The 22,177-nt window shown below is 36.4% G+C and overlaps 1 protein-coding gene across 1 annotated transcript in view; it reads left to right on the top strand.

The window, feature by feature from the left end:
- The window catches only part of LOC138713124 (growth arrest-specific protein 1-like), a 117,606-nt gene extending 105,703 nt beyond the window's left edge, over window positions 1–11,903 (top strand). The window contains exon 3 of the mRNA XM_069844912.1: window positions 9,295–11,903. The gene's annotated coding sequence lies outside the window, so the exon portion shown is untranslated. The remainder of the gene's footprint in view (window positions 1–9,294) is intronic.
- Window positions 11,904–22,177: the final 10,274 nt, after the last annotated feature.

The raw sequence follows: 22,177 nt of genomic DNA, 5'->3' as shown, positions 1-22,177 counted from the left end.
ATTTATATGCGTCATTCTCTTTAGTATTGGCTCGAGAGAGCGCAAAAATTACAGTTCCTAAGGAAAGACGGTATTAGGCCTACTTACTGATAAAATATGAGGCCTACAAAATGTTGTTGTCTCTCGATCATTTCAGCAAGATCTCTTAGCAGGATAAAATGATTTTACCCTCTACATTTCAATCTCTACATGCAGCAGCTATACCAAAATGCTATGTCTATTGTTCAAAAGCATAGCAAACCTGACTTTTACAATCCACCATGACCTGAAATAGCTATTGCGTTTCTCCCATATGAAAAACCCACTGATCGCCCTTTCATTGTTAGATGCATTTTTGCGTTGAAACTCAAGAGACAAAGGATGCATAGGTTCGAGAAAAAATATTGGACATAAAAACCATTCAGAGGGAGTATGTTTCATTATTATGGAAGCAAATAACTTTTAAAATGTCTGGTATTTTTCATTGAAAATAAATCTGAACAATTTTTATTTGAACGTCTAATGAACTTAGTTTGCAGCATTTGCTGCACAAGCTATTAGTATGCTATAATTTTAATAGAACAATGGGAAAAAATTGGTAGGAAAATTAAAATTTCACAATACTATAATATTGCACAACATATAAAATATGCACATTGCGATAGTTGTTTTCTTTACAGTCCGACACGGTTTAATAAAAGATGTAATTGATGTTTTGTTATTTGAAGTGTTGTATCAGTGAAGAAGTGTGTTATGTCAGTAAATGTGTTGTCAGTGAAATGTGTTGTGTCCAGTGAAGTGTGTTTGTGTCAGTGAAGTTTTATAGTTTATAGTGATAGTGTAAACAGTGAAATGTTTTTGAATTACTAGTGAAATCAGGATAGTATAAGTGAAATGTGTCGTAGTTCCAGTGCAGTGAGTGAGTTGACAGCGAAATGAGTGTAGTGTTGAAAAGTACTTGTGCAGATATGAACATATCATACTCGTGGGTTTTAGTTCGTTGTTAGAGTTAAGATACAAATTAAATTTATTTAAAATGTTATTTTAAGTGATCGTGCTTCAGCCACATGCTTAGGCCTACTTCTAAGCTAAAGTGAAAACATTTCCTTTAAAGAAATTAAACCTATGTCGATATCGGAATTGGGGTCGATACATTTTTACCCGTTTCTCCAATTTCACACTCCTAGCAAATACCAAGAACGTCGTACCATTTTGATCACCGTGGAAGTCTGAAATTATAATTGGTGCATAAACTTCACAAGAGAGGAAACGAAGCAAACCAAAGATTTCATTTCTTCAAGAGAGATGATGGGGAAGATTCGCCGCTCCCAACCAAGTGGTTCGTGGTTCGTCTCCCGGCGTGGGCAGAGATTTATCTGAATTCTACTGGTCCAGGTGTTTGGTTTTTTACTTCCGCTGTGGCTTTGCATTATGTTCACCAAACATTCAGGGAAGTCTGTTACAGAAGAGAGTGTAATGTGGTCCAAAGAAAGTCCAAAACATATAATCCATATTGTCGTGTCTCAAGAAGGAAGGAATAGGAGAAGAAGAAGGAAATAAGAAGTGGATGATGATGATGATGATGGTGGGAAAGAAGAAAAGAATGCGTAATAATAAATCAATATAGGCAATATTTCAGCCAAGTAAATGGACCGAAGGACGGCAATGAAGCCATGTTTCATGTCACACGATCTGCGTTTGGTCTACGATGTCTTGTTCCTTCAGGTTTGAAGCGAGGAATTCAAAACGTCGTTAAACCTCTGCTCTGTTCCCATGTCTAATGTCAACTTTACAGGACCAGAAGACGTGATCGGTCCTGCAAGTTTTAATGATATATAGTGGTAGCGACACCTGCTCCTTGGGCTTGTTTTATTGCCTGGAATGGAACTAGCGGTTCTGGTACTGACCCTGAGGTCGGCCACGACACGACTTGGCTTGTAGCATTCCAATTCTTATTTTCATTAAGCCCGGCGGAGCGCAGTGCTACAGAGTTCTTGTGACAAGTGACGGCGAACGCATGTTCTTGTATCCTAGCAACCAACATGAATTTAGTTAACGTGAAGTAATACTGACTTTTGTATTTCAATCGACACAAGGAACCAAGTGGATATTTCCGTAGTTTTATACCGATTTCGTAACCTAGCAACCACACAGAGTTAACACAAATTACACTAATTAGCTAATATAACGTAAGATTTATTTATTTATTATTTATTTATTTATTTATTTAACTTGGTAGAGATAAGGCCATCAGGCTTTCTCTTCCCCTCTACCAGGGGATAACAACTACAATATTAAGAATACAATTACAATTATAATTACAATTAATATTGAATTTACAAATACAATAAAAATCAAAGTACTAAAAGATTAACAGACTAATAAAAGCTATACAGTTCACTGTAAAAATCAATTTGGGATCAATTTGTAAATAGAGTCCTCTTCTTCTACTTCCAATTTAGGCTGTGCCTCTACTGTGTCTTTCCACCTTCTCTTTGGTCATCTTATGCTTCTCTTTATATTTTAAATTCCAAAATGTATTTTTCACTGTGTGTTAATCGTTTCACAGAGCATATCAGGTTATAATATCCAAATGTAAATAAATTGATTTCTACTGTAAAAAGAGTTTTCGTCAACGCGCCAACAAGGGTTCAGATTTTCCTTGAGAAATTGCCCAATGTCTCTCTGCCACCAGAACTTGTATTTACCTGGAGAACATGGTTGAAAGCTGCAGAATACTACAACGATCACATTAGTGAAGTGAAAGATGTTGTTTCAAGTCTAGAAGACGAGTCTGCAAGCATTGTTTCTGCAAAGGAAGTGACAGAAGATTCTGGTATTTAGAGGGACCTAGCATTTTTAAAGTCACCACTTTCCTAGTGCACGTTATTGCATCACTGGAGGCAGCAGGAAAACCACTGTATGAACAAATGGAAATATTTCATGATGTGTAAGAAAGGATCAAAAGTGTTCCTGGTTCTGTTAGAAATAAAGTACGGGATAAACTGGAGCAAGTTCTGCAGAGAAATGTAGGACTGAAGGACCTGCGTACTGCTTCAGATATCCTAGCAGGGAAGAACACGGATTCACAATGTAACATTCCTGGCCATCTAGTGTCAAAATTGAAATACGCTCCTGTTACTTCAGTGGATGTGAAGCATACAAATTTGTGTTGACGGCATTGTTTCTTAATTGATAATGTAGAAAAAGTATTGGTAATTTATTGTGAAAATAATTGTGGACATTAATGGACAAGGCTTGGTAAAAATTGATTATATTTGACTTGTTTGTATACTGAATTTATGTCTGAACATATTTTTCACATTTCATTGTTTAGTTTATGTATAACTAGTTGTTATATTTGTTGTTCTTGTAGTTCTAGTAGTAGTGGTGATAACGGTATATAAACATTTAAAATTATTAAATTCTAAAAGTGAATTCTTGATGATTTGGAACATGTTTTTAAACAAAACATTATTTTTGTTAGAGTCTATTTCCAGTTCTTTAGAGACTATTTCCTACACTTTTAAGCCTATTTTAGGCACCTAAGTCCCGAAAAGAGTAAGTATATGATTATGTCTCGTGATCAGAATATTGTACGAAATGGAAATATAAAAATTGGAGGTTTATCCTTCGAAGAGGTGGAAAAATTCAAATATCTTGTGTATTGTTTATATTATATATACCACTGCCACCGGGTGCTTGCCCACTTGCAGTGTAAATAAATACATACATAACAGTAACAAATATAAATGACACTCAGGAGGAAATTAAACGCAGAATAAATACGGGAAATGCCTGTTATTATTCGGTTGAGAAGCTTTTGTCATCTAGTCTGCTGTCAAAAAATCTGAAAGTTAGAATTTATAAAACAGTTATATTACCGGTTGTTCTATATGGTTGTGAAACTTGGACTCTCACTTTGAGAGAGGAACAGAGATTAAGGGTGTTTGAGAATAAGGTTCTTAGGAAAATATTTGGGGCTAAGAGGGATGAAGTTACAGGAGAATGGAGAAAGTTATACAACGCAGAGCTGCACGCATTGTATTCTTCACCTGACATAATTAGGAACATTAAATCCAGACGCTTGAGATGGGCAGGGCATGTAGCACGTATGGGCGAATCCAGAAATGCATATAGAGTGTTAGTTGGGAGGCCAGAGGGAAAAAGATCTTTGGGGAGGCCGAGACGTAGATGGGAAGATAATATTAAAATGTATTTGACGGAGGTGGGATATGATGATAGAGAATGGATTAATCTTGCTCAGGATAGGGACCAATGGCGGGCTTATGTGAGGGCGGCAATGAACCTCCGGGTTCCTTAAAAGCCAGTAAGTTAGTTAGTTAGTTAATTAGTTATTAGATGTGGACAAACCTGTACAGTATCGAAAAATTTGCACAGAAATTTTCAGTTCGTAATGGTTTTATCAATGTCCTGACAAAATGTTTGCACAATTTGCTTAACATTTTGTAGTCCATACCTGTGGAGTAACGGTTACACATCTCACCGCGAAAACATGTGGTCCGGGTTCGAATCCCGGTCGAGGCAAGTTACCTCTAATTTTTTCCAGTGTTTTCCCTCAACCCAATACGAGCAAATGCTGGGTAGCTTTCGGTGCTGGATCCCGGACTCATTTCACCGGCATTATTACCTTCATTTCATTCAGACGCTAAATAACTTGAGATGTTGATAAAGCGTCGTAAAATAACCCACTAAAAATACTTGTATAAGTAAAAACAGCTTGAAATTAAAATCTTAAAATATTAGCTAAAATAGTTTGTATGTACCATACCTAAAATTCCTGGGAATGCCACAATTTTGAGCCACGGGGTAATTTTCTTGACTCGGCCCACACTCTCAAGTAATCAAAATATTAATAAAACTGTAAACTGAGGTCACGTAGGCGCATGCGTTGAGAGTAAGAAACTGACTTGGTTCATGCATCGCTGCCATCCCTCAATCCCGTCTGGCATGCTTAATTAATTTTCATCCAAGTCAACAATGGACGACATAATCGTGACTTCGTACTTTATCGTCACGCACTAGAAGATTAAAGTATAATGGGTTGGAGGTTAAAGCAGGTGGGTAACTCCGGTAGTGTAGAAGTTGGGATGTTATTCTTGTTTGTTATCTTCCAAGTCCGCAAGATTACTGAGTTCTTGTACAGATGTCGAGAGATAATCATCCAGTTCTGTGAAATTATTTTTTATGCTGTTGCATAGGCGAAGTTACGAGGGGGGGGACATGGGGGGCACTGCCTCCCCCCACTTGTCTGAACTCTTTTTTTTATTATTTATTTATTTATTATACTCCAATTTTACAAAGAACCCTATTTTACCTGAGATAGGTATGTTAGGGTTATAAATACATAATATTTGGCTAATAATAATAATAATAATAATAATAATAATAATAATAATAATAATAATATGATATAGGTTAATGAAGTCTCCTATTGAATTAGTCTTACGTGTCAATTATGAAATTAATACAATTTAACAAATCTATATATTCAGCAAATCTGTACAAAGTTTTTTAAGTTATACACATGAATGAATGAAATGGAATGAGTTGAAATTAAATCCTAAAATACAATCTTATATTTCTATTAATAAGTTTCATGAAGTGTATGCTATATTATAATCTAAGCAAATATCTAATCCTAATATTCACTAGAATGTAGTTTAAATTTCTGTGGGTTGAAATCTCTGAAGACGTTACACAGTTTTCCGTTAAATATTGTTGTCACAAGCAATTTTTAAATTATATACATCACAAACACAAGAACACAATTAACATTAAAAAATATTGAATTCAAAAGATCTTGTTTGCTTTTGTTTATTATTAAGTTTCTGTGTTTAAATTGACGAATTAATGTCTTCAGATCATGTATCTGGACTATAATATTTATTTTATTTTAATTTACAAGAATTTCTATATCTCATTTGAGGAATGGAAGCACTGTAATGTTTATTTTGTAACAGCCTGTAGGTCTACTCATATATATATTAGAAGTTTGCAGGTGTTCAGGACCCACTTGGAGAAATATGAAAAACATACAACCCGGTATAATGTGTAAACTTAAAGACGAGATTAAATAAAATAATTAGAGTTTACATTTCATATGATATCTTCAGGAAAGTTTAACATAAAAAAGTTTACATTAGCAATGTTACGTAGTATTATTGATATACAGGGTGATTCACGAGGATTTACCGTCCTTTACGGAGCTTATTTCTGAAGACATTCTGAGTAAAAAAAAAATGTCATATAAACATAGTTCCTATTCTCAATATTTTCAGAGTTACACCAATTTAAAGTCGTTTGTAAAATGCGTTGTTTCTTTAGTTTGAAGGTAAAAGAATAATACAAATAGAGAATGAACCATTCAGAAGTATCATTTCTTTAATTGGCAAGTATTATGAAGCTAATAATGTGCTGTGAAATCCTTAGTACAGACATCTTTTTCCTATTTTTGACTAGAAAATTGCATTATTCTTACGCAATTATCACAACATTTATTACAAATCACACCACTTCCACCGACTTAATTATTTGCAGTTCAATTTTGCATCCTAATTTACAGTCTTGGAGAGTTTACAACACATTTTAAAAAATGTCGCCGTCCGCTTGAGTAAGTTACACTTGGCCGCGCGCTTGTGAACGGCACTCGTAGCTCTACGTAACTGCATACGTCTATCTTTGATTTCCGTAGCGCTCGCGCTGGCTGCTGACTGCACGCTGACCAAGATCACGCGTTCACAGCAATGCGTTCCAATAACGAAACGTAACTCTGTAAATATTGAGAATAGAACCCATGTTTATATGACATTTTTTACTCAGAATGTCTTCAGAAATAAGCTCCTTAAAGGACGGTAAATCCTCGTGAATCACTCTGTATATGTGTTTCTGTGCGAGAGAGATTGTTTTAAATTATGTCCTATTATAATATTTGTAGTAGACCTACAGTTCAAGGCCTATACAATTCGGTCCGAAACATCGCGGATATGAGTGTGACACTGTAAGAAACATGCGCCCCGAAAAATACCTTTATTAAATGATCATATTCTGATATACTTTACCACGGTCACGCTATAACAGGGAGAGGAGGTAAATGATGTCCCCCATAACCCCGTTATATGGGGATTCTATGGTTTTTCTTTACCTCCCCCTCCAAAGAAACAGATCTCTTTCCGCCTATGTGCTGTTGGGACAGGGTTTTCAGATAAATTGAAACGTAATCGTCGTACCAACTTATGAAAAATGTCGTACTTTAGCATAAAATTGTCGTACATTCATCATTTTACTATTTTATATATAGTGCGCACAAATATATTTCACATAACACCCATCAAAAAGTGGTTCATAGGCCTATAAGTTTATATTCATTCATTGTGTTCTGTCCGAGGACAGATCTTTCACTGCAAACCCAGCATTTTCCAGTTTTTCCTATTCCAGCATCCATTTCTTCATCCAATCAAGAATTTTAGTAATTATAGTTGATATCCACAGTGGCATTTAGCATTCAAAGTACCATTTCTTCATCAACACTATCATTTTCAGTAAAGCATGCACGATGACGCTTGGTCGGAAACAACATTATTATATTGAAAGCCAGCAGAAACTTTATCATTGGCCGGCGCAACGGCAGGTATTTAATATCAATCAGTGCGGCAGCTGATGATTACATCAAATTAATCCACCTGCAGTCGACTCAAATCCGACAACGCTAAATTGTCAGCGAGTCAAGATTTCTTAATCCTAGGGCGGTCTGTTTCATTCATAAAAAAGTATTTCCATCGCTGAACATACAAGGAAGTTCGCAGATCTCTGAACTCGTGTTACTTTGACATAGCCGCACATGAAACCTAGAGCTCCAGATGACGAAATTATGATTTGCATAGCAAGTGTAGTTACATATTGATTTTCAAAGCATATTTTATCCCTTTATACGTGTGATCAGGGATATCAGCCAATGACATACTGAATAAAGAAAAGTTGTCTGCAAAGGGGCAAATTAACTGTTATTATTTTTTTTAAATGGGGACCGTTTTTGCAAAACTTGCTAACTGGAAAATTTGCAAAATTGAGATTTTGATGGATTCGTTAACATAAGGCAGGCCTCTACAAGATGTTAAAGGCGTCTTAGTAAAATTGGATTATTTCTCTTCATTGTAGTGTGTCAAAGTGTGATCGTTTTCTTCAAAACTTGCTTTCTGCTATAAGTGAGAGATACAGCAAAACTTGCTTACTATAGTGTTTTGTCTCTCCTGTAAAATTTAGTTTTTTCAGTTAGCAAGTTTCGCAAAAACGGTCCTCAATTATAATCCGATATTGTGAGTTCCAAAATAATTTTTACCCTTCAGTAAAATAGTCGTATAAAATTGCTTACGACTTAAGAGTTCGGTCGTACCTCGTACAGTTAGTCAAAATAGTCGTAAGCGTACGACTATAGTCGTATGTATAGCAACCCTGTGTTGGGATGTGTTTCGATGTTGCCTCAGCATTTCTGCATAATCTCACGTCAGTACAGCCATCTTGTAGGATTTATATAATAATGTATGTATGTATGTATGTATGTATGTATGTATGTATGTATGTATGTATGTATGTATGTATGTATGTATTTACACTGCAAGTGGGCAAGTACCCGGTGGCAGTGGTATATACAATATTAACAATACACAATAAAATGATTAGCAATACACAATAAAATTTACAATACACAATACAATAAGAATACACAATACAATTTAACACAATAAGAATAAAACATAAATAAAATACCTAATTTTACAATACAACCTACATAATTATGTATAGGCCCTACATAAGTTTCAATAGTCTTTCACTTTACTCTCATCTCATTCCCTGTAGTGGCACTATGACGCATTTCACTGACACTTTAGCACACATTTCACTGACACTCTGTAACACATTTCACTGACACTATAGAACACATTTCATTGACGCTATAAATTATCACTGATCGGAACTGTTCACTGCACTGTAAAACCATAACTTCACTGACTCACTCGCTTCACTGATACAACAGTTCAAATAAGTAATTTATGTTGAAAGACTGCGGTAATTTTATTGTTAATAAGTTGAGATTATGTAACGGGACAACAGATGACACACGTCAGGCACCGACTTGGCTCGAAACTCCACCGCACCAGTTGTTTTATGTTCCAGAGAAATACCCGGGGATTTCCCTCGGGAAGAGTCCGTACTCTATTTTTATCACAAACAAATGAAAATGATCAACATTTAGACGGGTGCAGGCCACTAACGACTGTGTTTTGTTTCCCGCAGGCTGGAGCTGTAGGGACGCTACGGAACGCATCTACCTCTGCTCATCGCTCAGTATTCAACAATCAACTCAGGAACAGTAGCACTGGCCACATGGAAACGGAAGAAGACAGTGCTCCCATCTGGCGGTGTGTTTCCAATAATTTGGTTACAGGGTGTTTCAAAACGTGTAAAACATCTCTCAACTCAGTGTAAGCTTTAAAAAAAAAAAAAAGAAGGAAGAGACAAGTGACAGCTGCGCGCCAAGTGGACAGTAGTGGCCTCTAGCGACACCAAAGAACTTCGTACTTCCGCTCAACTACTGCCCATTGTTGGATGTACAGAGTAAATTATGTTTTTATCTCGCTCGGTGATGGATCTGGTGGCGCACACCATTTCCACGCACACAACAGATATTTAATTTATTATCTTCTTAGGGATGTCGATGTAATTTTATATATTGGTTCTGTGGTGCTTTCTGTAGGCTGCTGTGCCACGTGCCCTTTTTAAATCGGCTGTCAGTGTTGCCAATCTCAAATATTGTATGCGAATTCTGCGTTAACGGCAGTATCTTAGTAGATATGTTCATAATTCGGCCTGAATTTCATAGTGAGTCAAGTGGTGTAATAGGTTTGAATTTTTTTCAATCTGTCCAACACTAATTTGGATTTAATTATTTTATTTTTCCATTGGTTGATTTACTGAGAACTTTACTCCCAAAATTGAGATATATGCAACAAAAATCACTTATTTTCCATAACATGTTATAGAGGTTACAGATTTAACCTTATTTTCTTAAGTTCTTTCGTGGATATAAAATGGAAGGGACTTGATTCTTACTTCTTGTAGCCCCAGGGATCTGTACCTCCCTAAATTCCTAAGGCCTTCATAAACGTCAAATTTTTATCTTATACAAGACAAAAATCCTATACCACAAAACTCATAGTATTTTTAAGGGGAGGCAGAGGTGAATATTTCAAAATCCACAAAATTTATCCGATTTGTTTGAAATTGATCATGGATACTAAGTATGTTATTAGTAATGGACATACCAAGTTTCAACTTTCTAAGTACAATAGTTCTGTAAATATTAATAATTTTATAAAACTTTATATCGTTTGATATAAAATGCTCCATGCACCATATTGTATGAAATTTTCAATATTTATTTTTATTTATATTTTCAGAGAAGGTATATAAATAATGATAAGTATTAGTTTATTATGGGAATAATATAGTAATACAGTTATCTTGGTTTTAATTTCATACTTTTAAGGGCACAAAATCAAAAACTAACATCGGAATATCAAAATAAAGATAATAAAAATGGAAAAAAAAAAATTCTTTTTTTCTTCAGTTTTGGTCGAAAATTTCACCTCTGCCTCCCCTTAAAAGAACGATATAGGATATTTTAATTAATTCGCCAAATGTCGAAATTCTTCAACTACTATTAAAAAAAATTATGTTTTATTTAACGACGCTCGCAACTGCCGAGGTTGTATCAGAGTCGCCATTGTACCGGAATTTTGTCCCGCAGGAGTTCTTTTACATGCCAGTAAATCTACTGACATGAGCCTGTCGCAATTAAGCACATTTAAATGCCATCGACCTGGCCCGGGATCGAACCCGCAACCTTGGGCATAGAAGGCCAGCGCTACACCAACTCGCCAACCAGTTGCCACTAAATCTAGTGACATAAGACTGTCGCATTTAAGCACTTTTAAATGCCATCGATCTGGGCCAGGATCGAACCCGCAACCTCAGGCATAGAAGGCCAGCGCTATACCGCTTGTGCCACCCAGGGCGACCTTCTATTCAATTTATGTGAATTATAATAATATCAACATTCATTGCATTGTTATCGCCTATCAAATAGAAAGCCAAATAAAAACTTACGTAGTCACTAAATATTTTCTACACTAGTTAGTGTACTAAAATGTATTAAAGTCGTAGGCCTATCTATAAGATACCTAATTTGGCAACACTGTCAGCAGCTAGCCCAGGGATGCAGAACTGGGGAAGAAAGGGCAGAACTGGGGAAGAAAGGGATGAAAGCATGAAGAAAGAGTTCGTTCCCCCATCTACAAGACTGGAGCCTTCAGTGACGTTTCTGGTGACGTTTGACAAACACACAGTACTCTCTTCTTTTCTCATGCTATAGGGGATTTCACGTAAAGAACAAAGCATTGAACATATGGGGCTATTTCATCAAATGGACAGTTGCCATAGAAACGTCTACCTACCACATAGCTTGTACAATGTACTAGACAAGGCCTATAAAACCATTGCTTTTTTCTTAACATGAAATACTCTATACCATACAATGACGCGAGGGTTGCAAGGAAGAGATTAGTTACTGTACGTGTTTCGGCTTATGACGTGTGCTTCAATCGTAGCACAATTTTGCATCGCTGAGCTAGCCTATTCTAAAGAGCTAAAATGTCTAGAAGACCCGAAAGCATTGATCACATAATTTGACACGTAGTGAACGCGCCCAACAGATGAGAAACAAAAGACTATCTGTAACATAAGAATCCGCATTCAGCAGCCTATAGACGGCATCGCCATCTTGCCCATTCATTGTACAAACTGTAGCAATACTCCATATTGTAATAAAAGGATGACATTGTTAACAGGCGTCTTTTTACGGCAGACCGTTTAAATAACAATGGACAATGGTGTCATATGGTGCACAAGTTTTCTTTTGTAACTATAATTAAATTGATATTTAATTTATTATACATATAACGAGAGATTAATGAATATATAAATATCGGAATAATATGTTAATTGGACCTGAATTGTCTGGGCAGTTAAGGGCTAAATTTTTCTACATTTTTTTTTTATTTACCATGGCCCTTTTTGTCTACAACAGTTTCATAGTAATGTAACACCACTCTATCAACTCAGTGCTTTAGTTCAGTTAAATTAAGGATCATTCCGTATAAGATGGGTGCTCCTGTTATGGCTATGTTCCTGATATGGCCACCCCCCTATTGTGAGTTAGTTAACCAAAAAATCCACTAAATTGCAGCAGCATCCAGTGAAAGGGCATCCTGGTATGTCACATGATCGTTTTCCATCCAGTCAGGTTGAGCAATATGGCGTCAGTTGCCTGTTTTGCGGTTTTCATGTGACCTCTTCTTATTTTTCTCTGGTAAGTCTCCTTTGCTTTATGCATGTTTTTCAAAGACTTGTTTCATGAAAACCATCGTACTCCATTCAGTTTTTAATGTTCTGTTGATTGGTGTTGTAGTTGATGGCGTATCTTTTACGAGTTGTTCATAATCAAACGATTTTCGTGAAAGCTTACCTGCTCCTGATATGGCCATATCAAATGCACCATGGCCATATGAAGTTAATTTCACTTTTATTTTTTCACCTGACAAATTTACATGCCTTATAGCTGGGATTACGTAAAAATTTTGTATTTTAAGAAAAACAACTTAATTTTTTATGTAAAAACCTGTTTTGACTACACTTTTGAATTATAAAAAAGATTATTAAGTGCCATTTTTATTCATTTTACACCAAAATTATTTAATTTTAGCACAATTGCGCTATCAAACTGAAAACAATCACGATTTGTAGAACATGGAACAAGGGTGGCCATATCATGTGTACATGTTCCTGACATGGCCACTAGGTAGACTTTTGGAATTTGGGACTTTTTGGACAATTAAAGCTATTTTTATGGGGAAAGGAAATTGTTTTAAGAAAGTCCATTAGACTGAGAACGAGTAAGAAAAGAGTGGTTTACATTTTTTTTTTCAAAATGGCGGCTAGAAAAATTCTGAAACCTTAACATGGCCATATCAGGGACACCTACCTTATAAAATAAACGGCCGATAAATAAACTATGTTTTCATCCTCAAAACCAGCTGACAACAACAATCTAGACCACCTCTGTGGTGTAGGGGTCAGCATGCTGGTCTTTTACGCAGAGGGCCCGGGTTCGATTCCCGGTCGGGTTGAATTTCCTGGTTGAAGTTTTTCAGGGTTTTTCCTCAACCGTAAGGCAAATGCAAAAAAATTAAATTACTACCAAACAAGTAACCTAATTTACCTCAATAAAATAAACCAGATATAGAAAATATAAACAAAAAACATAAAAGAAATATTAATGGCTGAATTATTCATCAAGAATTACCAGGAAATTCGGGCCACAACATCCCTGAAAATCACCGACCTCATTCATCAGCGAAATCATATTCATAACAAATCAGTAATACATAGTTAATATTTGAGGAGAAAAATTCGCTCCGGCGCCGGGGATCGAATCCGGGTCCTTGGTTCTCCGTACCAAGCGCTCTGACCACTGAGCTACGCCGAATTTAATCCACAGCACCGGACCGAACCTTCCTCCTTCAACTTGGAGTCAGGCCACAAAGGGAAACAGTAGCTCAGTGGTCAGAGCGCTTGGTACGTAGAACCAAGGACACGGGTTCGATCCCCGGCGCCGGAGCGAATATTTCTCCTCTAATATTAATTGTCAATATTACAGATATCCTGTATGACAAATTAATAAATCTACAATTTAGTAATACATAGGCCTATACAGTCGCCATCTAGTTCACAACAATCGAACCAGCCTCAACAATAGTACACAGGCCTTTGGATTTCAATCAAAGATTAACTCGCGATATGACCAAAGATGTAAAAGCGAGTATAAATAACAGCGAGGAAAAAAAAAAATACAATCTAGGTCACAGTCTACTATATACAGTCACGAAGCTTGAGTTTTGAGGGTGCTAGAAACAATAGACTGTGACGGTACTATTTTGCATTGCCTGTAATGAGGCGATATTAGCGATCCTAGTGGTGAGCAACTATCTAATGTTTGCATATTTACTACGTATTGAGCTTCGCGACTGTATATACTAGACTGTGATCTAGGTTGCCAGGAGACGATCGAAAACAAAAGATGTGAGACAAATGAATGAGATGTATAGACAATAAACTCTTTCAGATTTAAGTATCTTAATATAAGGGTATCATTATTGAAGTTTCAAGAGAGGGTGGAGTGCAATAGGGTGAGAGGGGGTGAAATCTAAAATGCTATTATCACTGGTTTTAAATTCCCCTCTTTCAATATCTAAATTGATGTGTTTTTTTGTTTGATATACATTTAATTTTATTGATATACAATAGTTATTTATACTGGCAAGTTTTGAAATGAATGCCCGGTATGTTCCTTACTGGTTGCTTAGGACTCGTACTGGGTTCAGAGGTCGTACTTCACACTTCCCTTACTTTCAACACTTCCCATTTAACTAATAAATCACTCAGCGACGCGATAAAGAGACAAAGTGAATTCTTCATACATAAACGTGGCACAATTGCTCATAAACCTGCTCCTATCTGCGCCGTCAACATATGGATGCTAAGTGCATAACTGTACTCTAAGTGTCTGCGTTCCTCAACTTGTGGTCCACGAGCCACTTCCCGTGATCATTCTACAAAACTCCGTCTGACGAATTAATTTTTTAATTTATTCTTTTTATGCTTTTTTTAGTTTTAATTATTCAAAGTATAAGAGAAAATCTCTCCGTGTAGCTATATATACAGTTATTCATCCTGAATTATCCATTAGACTTTGTTCAAATTCTTTATATAGCCTACAGGTCAGTTCAACCGGGGATGTTGTACAGAGACATTATCATGACGTCATGAGAGAAAATGGCTAGCGTGGTTTTGGAAATATTCAACATTTTTTCCTCCATTACTTTATCTTGTACAATAATGCAAATTAGTGTGTGTAAAACAGTGTCCTTCTGCTACATGAAAATATATTTTTACGATTTAAAAAAAAAAAGATTTACATTCTTGTTTTCAAAATTCAGTTCACTGTGCAGTGATGAAGCGTTTCCCTCATAACTCAAAAACTACCCAACATTCTGTGATCAAATATTTTGTGTGTATTTATGCATGTCATATCTACAATATGATGCAAGATCACTTCTCTACCTTTGAAAGATTGTTTGATAACAAATAAATTAATTTAAAAAATGGTCAAATATCAGTACTTTATTCTAACACAAAATAAAAAAGTTATTTATTGAGGAATGTAGTTGAAAAAGCATGATATTGTAAACATGAGTTTCAGCAATAAAATCAAAGGGAGAGAACATGAAAAAGTTAACACGTTTATGAGTTATGAAGGAAACGCTTCATCACTGCACAGTAAACTGCCACCACTTTGAATTTCGAAAAAAAAAAAAAAAAAAAAAAACACTATCTATCAAAAAGTAATTGGGCACTGTTTTTGCGCCTTTTAGAATCTGGTGGTACCACCTCTTGCAACATGGCACTCAGTTGGAAAATGGAAGTTGGCCGCATCTCCCGAGACCTCAATCGCCGGTTCAATTCGTCCCAAAGGTGCTCAATGGGATTGAGATCAGGACTCCGTGCAGGCCAGTCCAACTGGTGAATACCACTGTCTGCATACCACTGCATAGTAGCCGCCGAAACATGGGGTCAACTTCCATTGCCCAACTGAGTGCCATGTTGCAAGAGGAATGGCGACGCATTTCTGTGGATATCCTACACAAACTAGTGGAGAGCATGCCTGACAGGGTGGCTGCTGTTATAGCAACAAGAGGTGGTACCACGAGGTTCCAAAGAGGCAAAAACAGTGCCCAATTACTTTTTGGTAGATAATGTATAAACAATTTTTTTAAATCGTAAAAACATTTTTTTCATATAGCCGAAGGATAGTCTTTTAGACACACCTATTTTCATTATTGTATAAGATACAGTAATGGAGGAAAAAATGTTGAATATTTCCAAAAATTTTACTGCTGTGAGCTGTACCTAACTCCTTAAATCATGATGTTCCTTATTGATTTATGGAAGCAATTGCGTATGGGCTATTCCATATGAAATCGATCAGTAAAAAACCTCGCATTTTTAATACTCTATTTTTTTTCCTATTTATACAAGGTGCTGAGGAGAGTGCATTTGAAAAAATATACTACCGAAAATCAAACAGTTTTCGTACTATTGAGCGACAAATTTAGCGTATTTTATAAAAACAAGCCTCTTTCAGCACTCAGAACTCTGGAACCATTTACTGCAGAACATTGAACGGGAGCTCATTTTGAAGCTGACATTTGGTGGGTTGTGATAAGAAGTAATACTTATTTTTACTTTATACAGAGAGACAGAAAATCTGATTTTACTTACTTTTAGCATTTTGTCACTTTGTAAAAATGTAAAAAAAATATTGAGAAAAAACCTTGCATTATTAAGAGGGATTCGGCATTGTTTGCTTAGTGGTATGGCAATAAGTTTCGAGGGTATTAAATAGATTATTTTCACACGAGTAGACTTGAACGGCGCAGTACCCCACGCACTGGCCGAGAGCTGAAGATAAGCGAACGTTGGGCGTCATTTTACTCCTGTGTTTATGAAAACTTGTGATAAAGCTAGCCCAGCTATGCGCAGCTAGACGGAACATCACATGTTCGTCTCCTGGCCTTGCTTGTCTCGACTACCTACATTTAGCTGGTTAGTTCACGCGCGTACTATTTATTTTCTTTATCTGATATTTTCAATACTTTCTTATTAACGATGAACCAGTAAAAAATATGTGTTTATTTGTACTTTCAATGCGGAATCTAACTATATATTTAAAAAATACTGTATTTTTTCGTGGGCAAAGGCGTCTTAATTAAGAAAAATCTAAATTTTCCCATTTCCAGTAAGAAAAACTGTTTATATGTCAATATAAACTATAATTTCTCAGCATCAAAATAAACCACGATTTTGATCATTGGGTGAAAGGGTTTCGGAGCCACAACAGTTTAAAGTTGCTAATTTTATGGAAATACGATAAATTAAAATATGTTTAATTTAAACAGTATGAAGTTCTGATGCCTCAAACTTTGCACAAAGCATTGTATCACAGTTGTCAACGGACAGAAAAAGTTTCATTGTATTTAAAAATTGCAAGGTCAATTTTCTCTATATTTCGGTCGATTTGAGATGGAATAGCCCGTATCATCAGCGACAAACTAATGTGGCAATATAAAATCGACAATATTGAAGTCATAGATGGTTCTGATTGATTCATATTCAACACATTTTTGCACTACATTGATAAATTAGTAGACCCTACACGAACGAAACAGATAAATCACTTCCAATTCCTTAAGCACAAATCTTGTAAAATCTGTCGTGATTCGAAGCCCGGATTCCTTCTATGAAAGACCGTTAGATTGGCAAGCTACGGTTCCATTTTTTAAGTAGCACTGTATACACAATACAGGTGCTTTCGGTGAGCAATTGTCAATATGTATATTCCTGTTTCATAAGACAGAAAATGCCTACACATCCATGTTTACCTTCTCGGTTCGTTTCAACAATAGTAAAGTTCTTCCGCCAACAGAAAGGACGTTGTTTGACTACGTCACGTGAGGCGCTGATTACTCCACTAATTTCAAAGCAAATAGCCAGTAAGAGCTCGACAAACATCGCCATCATAAAATGAACAAGCTGCCTTAAACAGAGAGAGATAGAGTAACCTATTCACACACAGCGTAAACGGGAAATGATGGGATGATTATCACGCCTATTGTACTTCTCGTAGCTGTCATGCTACTTGTTTCCATGACAACGATGTCCTAGATTCGCTCGTTTCCGAAATACATGACTTACGACAAATCTCTTTGGAGTACAATTCCAAAGGCTGGAGGACACTACTTTATTTTTATTTCTTTAACATTAACAGTCATCATTGCTTTTCCAAAAAATGCTGAATAACAGCTAGATGTAGATAATGAGTGTCATGTATTGAAGTTGTAAAATAAATTATTGCAACGTTAGATTGTAGGTTTCTCTAATATGAACGACCTTAGTGATTACGAACGTACATTGAAGAAAATCAGAAAATCACAGTCTCACATGTGTTTTTAGTGGTTTATTTTACGATGCTTTATCGACTGCTGTGGTTATCTAGCGTCTGAGTGTGATGAAGGTGATAATGCTAGCGAAATGAGTCCAGGGTTCAGCGCCGAAAGTTACCCAGAATTTGCTCTTAATGGGTTGAAGGAAATCCCGGAAAAAAACTCAACCAGGTAACTTGTCCCAACCAGAATTTGAACCTGGACCCGCATGTTTCATGGTCAGGCATGCTAACCGTTACTCCACAGCGGTGGACTTTCAAATGTGTTGTTATTATTATTATTATTATTATTATTATTATTATTATTATTATTATTATTCCGAAACTATATAAGTTCTTCAATGTTGTGCTGTATTATCTCAAGGGAAGGTACTGTGTTAGATTGAAGACAAGATCAAAGAATCTGCAATTTGCCAATATCTAAGTGTTATTTACCACAGCGGAGATATTGACGACGGGATTATATTATTATTATTATTATTATTATTATTATTAGTAGTAGTAGTAGTAGTAGTAGTAGTAGTAGTAGTAGCACTAGTATTAGCAGACTAAGTGCTATGAGAGAGGGTATTATTAAGGGAAGGAGGGCACGTGGTGCCAAATCACAATTCCATTTCCACACAACTATTTTTGCTTATAACTTTCGACTCAGTCATTTCCGGACCAGGGTACCTTATCTCAAATTGATACATGTGCCCTTCGCCATCATCCCTGAAAGTTTGTAACACCACCTCGGAAGCACCTTGTATAATAATTCCTAAATATTTGACTTGTGTGGAAGGTGTTAGATGTGGGCAGTTACAATAGTTATTTGTTAATTCATTATATGAAATATTATGTATTACTAAGTGATAATTATTCATAGGTGGAAGTAAACCTTTCGTCGTTAAAGAAAATAGAATATAGGTAGTTTTATTAGTATTTAAGGATAGGAGATTAGAGTCAAGCCAATTTTTCACTACGTTAATTCCATTGCTAGCATTTAAATAAGTGTTATCCCAATTTTTCCCATTAAATGTTAATAGAGTATCATCTGCAAAATATCAATTTTCAACAAATTATTAATATATATTATAAATAAGATTGGTCCTAATACTGTACCTTGTGGAACTCCAATATCAATCAATTTATAATTGCTATTATAATTGTCAATTTTGACTTTTTTATATGGGGAAAACTCGGAAAGAATCAAACCCATTATCAACCAAAGCGGGATTCGAACTGAAACTCGATTCCAGCTTGCCGAATCCGAGCTATCCCGGTGTCAAATCTACCAAAGTCTTTTCAATGTTATTCGTTTGTTCTGCATTTTCTTGTGATGTCACATGGCGCTATAACGACTCGATTTTACAGCAGTCATACAGTGAGTCGTTGTAGTGTTGGTCCGACAGCAATCTGTACTTGTAAGATCATGAAGTAGTGCGAATAACTTGGTGTTAAATATAGAATTGACTACAACTTGCATGGACACCCCTTCTGGCTGAGGCTGTATGTCGACATCACTGTCGGAGAGTGCGTTCCGCAAGCAATTACATCTCGGAACATGTTTCCTGGCTTTTTATTGAAATCCTTTTGAGCAACGTCTACAAGTCCTACATTATGTCTGGAGACTTCAACGCTACAATATGCTTTATTCACGGACCTATGTCAGGATAAAAACGCCGCTCTCAACCGAAAGGGAACCTTGAACTGTCCCCGATAAAATCGAACGTAGCCGAATTTATTACGTCATATAAGGATTAAGGATGTATATTACAACTCCTTCAGCTATATGTATTCTTAAAAACATGGTACAAAAGCGAAGTTTTATTTTTCACAATTTTACGATCGGTAATTCTGTATTTAACATCTCTTTTAAACTAGGGGGGGGGGGTAGCGTCGCGAATGCGTTGCAATGCAAACCGAAAGGCCGAGCGTTCGATCTCTAATATTTTTCTGTAGTAATGTCACGAGAGGTCTGAGATTTGCCGATAAATCCACAAGCGAAGCGAGTGAATTTATCGGGGAAATCTAAGACCTCGAGTGGCATTTATCAGGACTATTTCGTGAATAAAATAAAAATATAAATAATATATCCCTAAAATTCGATTACAAAATGTTAATAATTGTATATTAACGAATACTTAACCTATTCAGACATTGCGAAGTTGAAATAGATAAATATCGATTACTGCAATAAAGAAATTCGATGTTATTATTCAGTAATGCCAATTGAGAAAAGCGAAATATAGGTTTAAAAATTTAATTACATGTACTGTACTTTTCTCTTATTATTATAACATAAATACATTTTCATTATCTGCTGAAATCATAATTTAATTTAAAATTTTATAATATAATTATAGTAACCTGATTAATACATTAATTAAATGAAGAATTGTTGAAAACGCAGTTGTCAAATCTGAAAGAAGAAGTGTAATTTTCTTCAGATAGCCTACAATAGACATGGAATTATAAGATGAAGGTGTAGATGTGGAAGTAGAATTTCACACTTTATTTAGTACTTCATCGTTACATTACACACTACACCGAGAACTAAGAACTATGTAATATGTGTGGAGACAGCTATATCTCACTGTAGTGTGTAACTGGACTAAAGCTTCATCTACACAGTTCAATTTTCCATGCGCATATACATGCAATCTGAGAAGAATATTGAAATAATCAAGTTTAAAACATACGTTCAATCCTAGATCATATTTACATATATGATCTAGGGTTCAACTAAGATGCATGAAGATTTTGTGTCTACATGTTGCGCCGTTTTAAACGTCATCTTCACTGAGTAAATATATTAATATTAAATATCAATCTTGCATTGATCGCTTGAATGCGTAAAGTTGAGAGAAAAGTTTAACCGTGTAGATGCGTACCTATATATTTTAATGTACCGAAGTACATATGATATTTCCATGCAGATATTCTGCGTCATCATACGATGAAAGAGTAATGGAACGGAGAAAAATTCTCTCCGGCACCGGGATCTGAACCCGGGTTTTCAGCTTTACGTGCTGATGCTTTATCCACTAAGCCACACCGGATACCCATCCCAGTGTCGGACAGAATCGTCGGATCCCGGCCAACTAGTCACTCATAACGAGTGCACCTCAGCACATGTGTGGACTTCAGTCCTACGTTCATAGACATCTATGACGTAGTGCTGAGGGCGGCCACTAGAGGGAACCCAAGAGTTGGAACTTAAACTGAGACGATTCTGTCCGACACCGGGATGGGTATCCGGTGTGGCTTAGTGGATAAAGCATCAGCACGTAGAGCTGAAAACCCGGGTTCAAATCCCGGTGCCGGAGAGAATTTTTCTCCGTTCCATTACTCTTTCATCGTGTAGATGCATCTTAATGGATTCATGCTCATTGATTTAAGGAGAAACAGTTGGCGACACCAACTAAACAAAAGAACGACCATGCGATAAATTGATAGCGATAAATCTAGCCGCAGAAATTATCGCGATGTTTGACTATGATTGGTTGAAATTGAAAATTTCATTCTACTTCATTGGTCGAAAATGGATTTACGTCATATAAACGAAATAGTCCCATGAATCTAATCTTTTCGGCTGCTGTTCAGTTTACTCGAGTGCAGTTTCACAGAAAAGCTTTACTGATTGACTCTCTACCGACCACACTTCCAGTGGTTGAGGGGGGATCTTGCAAAAACCCCAGTCAGGTAACTTGTCTCTAGCCAGGGTTTGAACCCGGGACAGTTCGCTTCACGGTCAGACATGGTAACCGTTACTCCATAGCGGTGGACCATCATCGAACTTTTTTTTACTAATTACGGCACAGCAGCCTGAGGCTTATTGTGCCTAAACCCACAACTCTACTGAACACACGCACACACTGCAAGACTCCTCCGTTTACTGGGTCAGGGTACCCGGGGGTCACTGCGGGACACTACACACACTTCGACAATGGACAGACACCCAGTCCCCGTGAAGAGGTCCGAATTAAATCCCCCTCACTGCACGACCGGGAATCGAACCCG

This window comes from Periplaneta americana, chromosome 14, assembly GCF_040183065.1.
Source record: "Periplaneta americana isolate PAMFEO1 chromosome 14, P.americana_PAMFEO1_priV1, whole genome shotgun sequence".
Taxonomy (NCBI): Eukaryota; Metazoa; Arthropoda; class Insecta; order Blattodea; family Blattidae; genus Periplaneta; species Periplaneta americana.
This window is presented reverse-complemented; position numbering and strand designations above follow the sequence as displayed.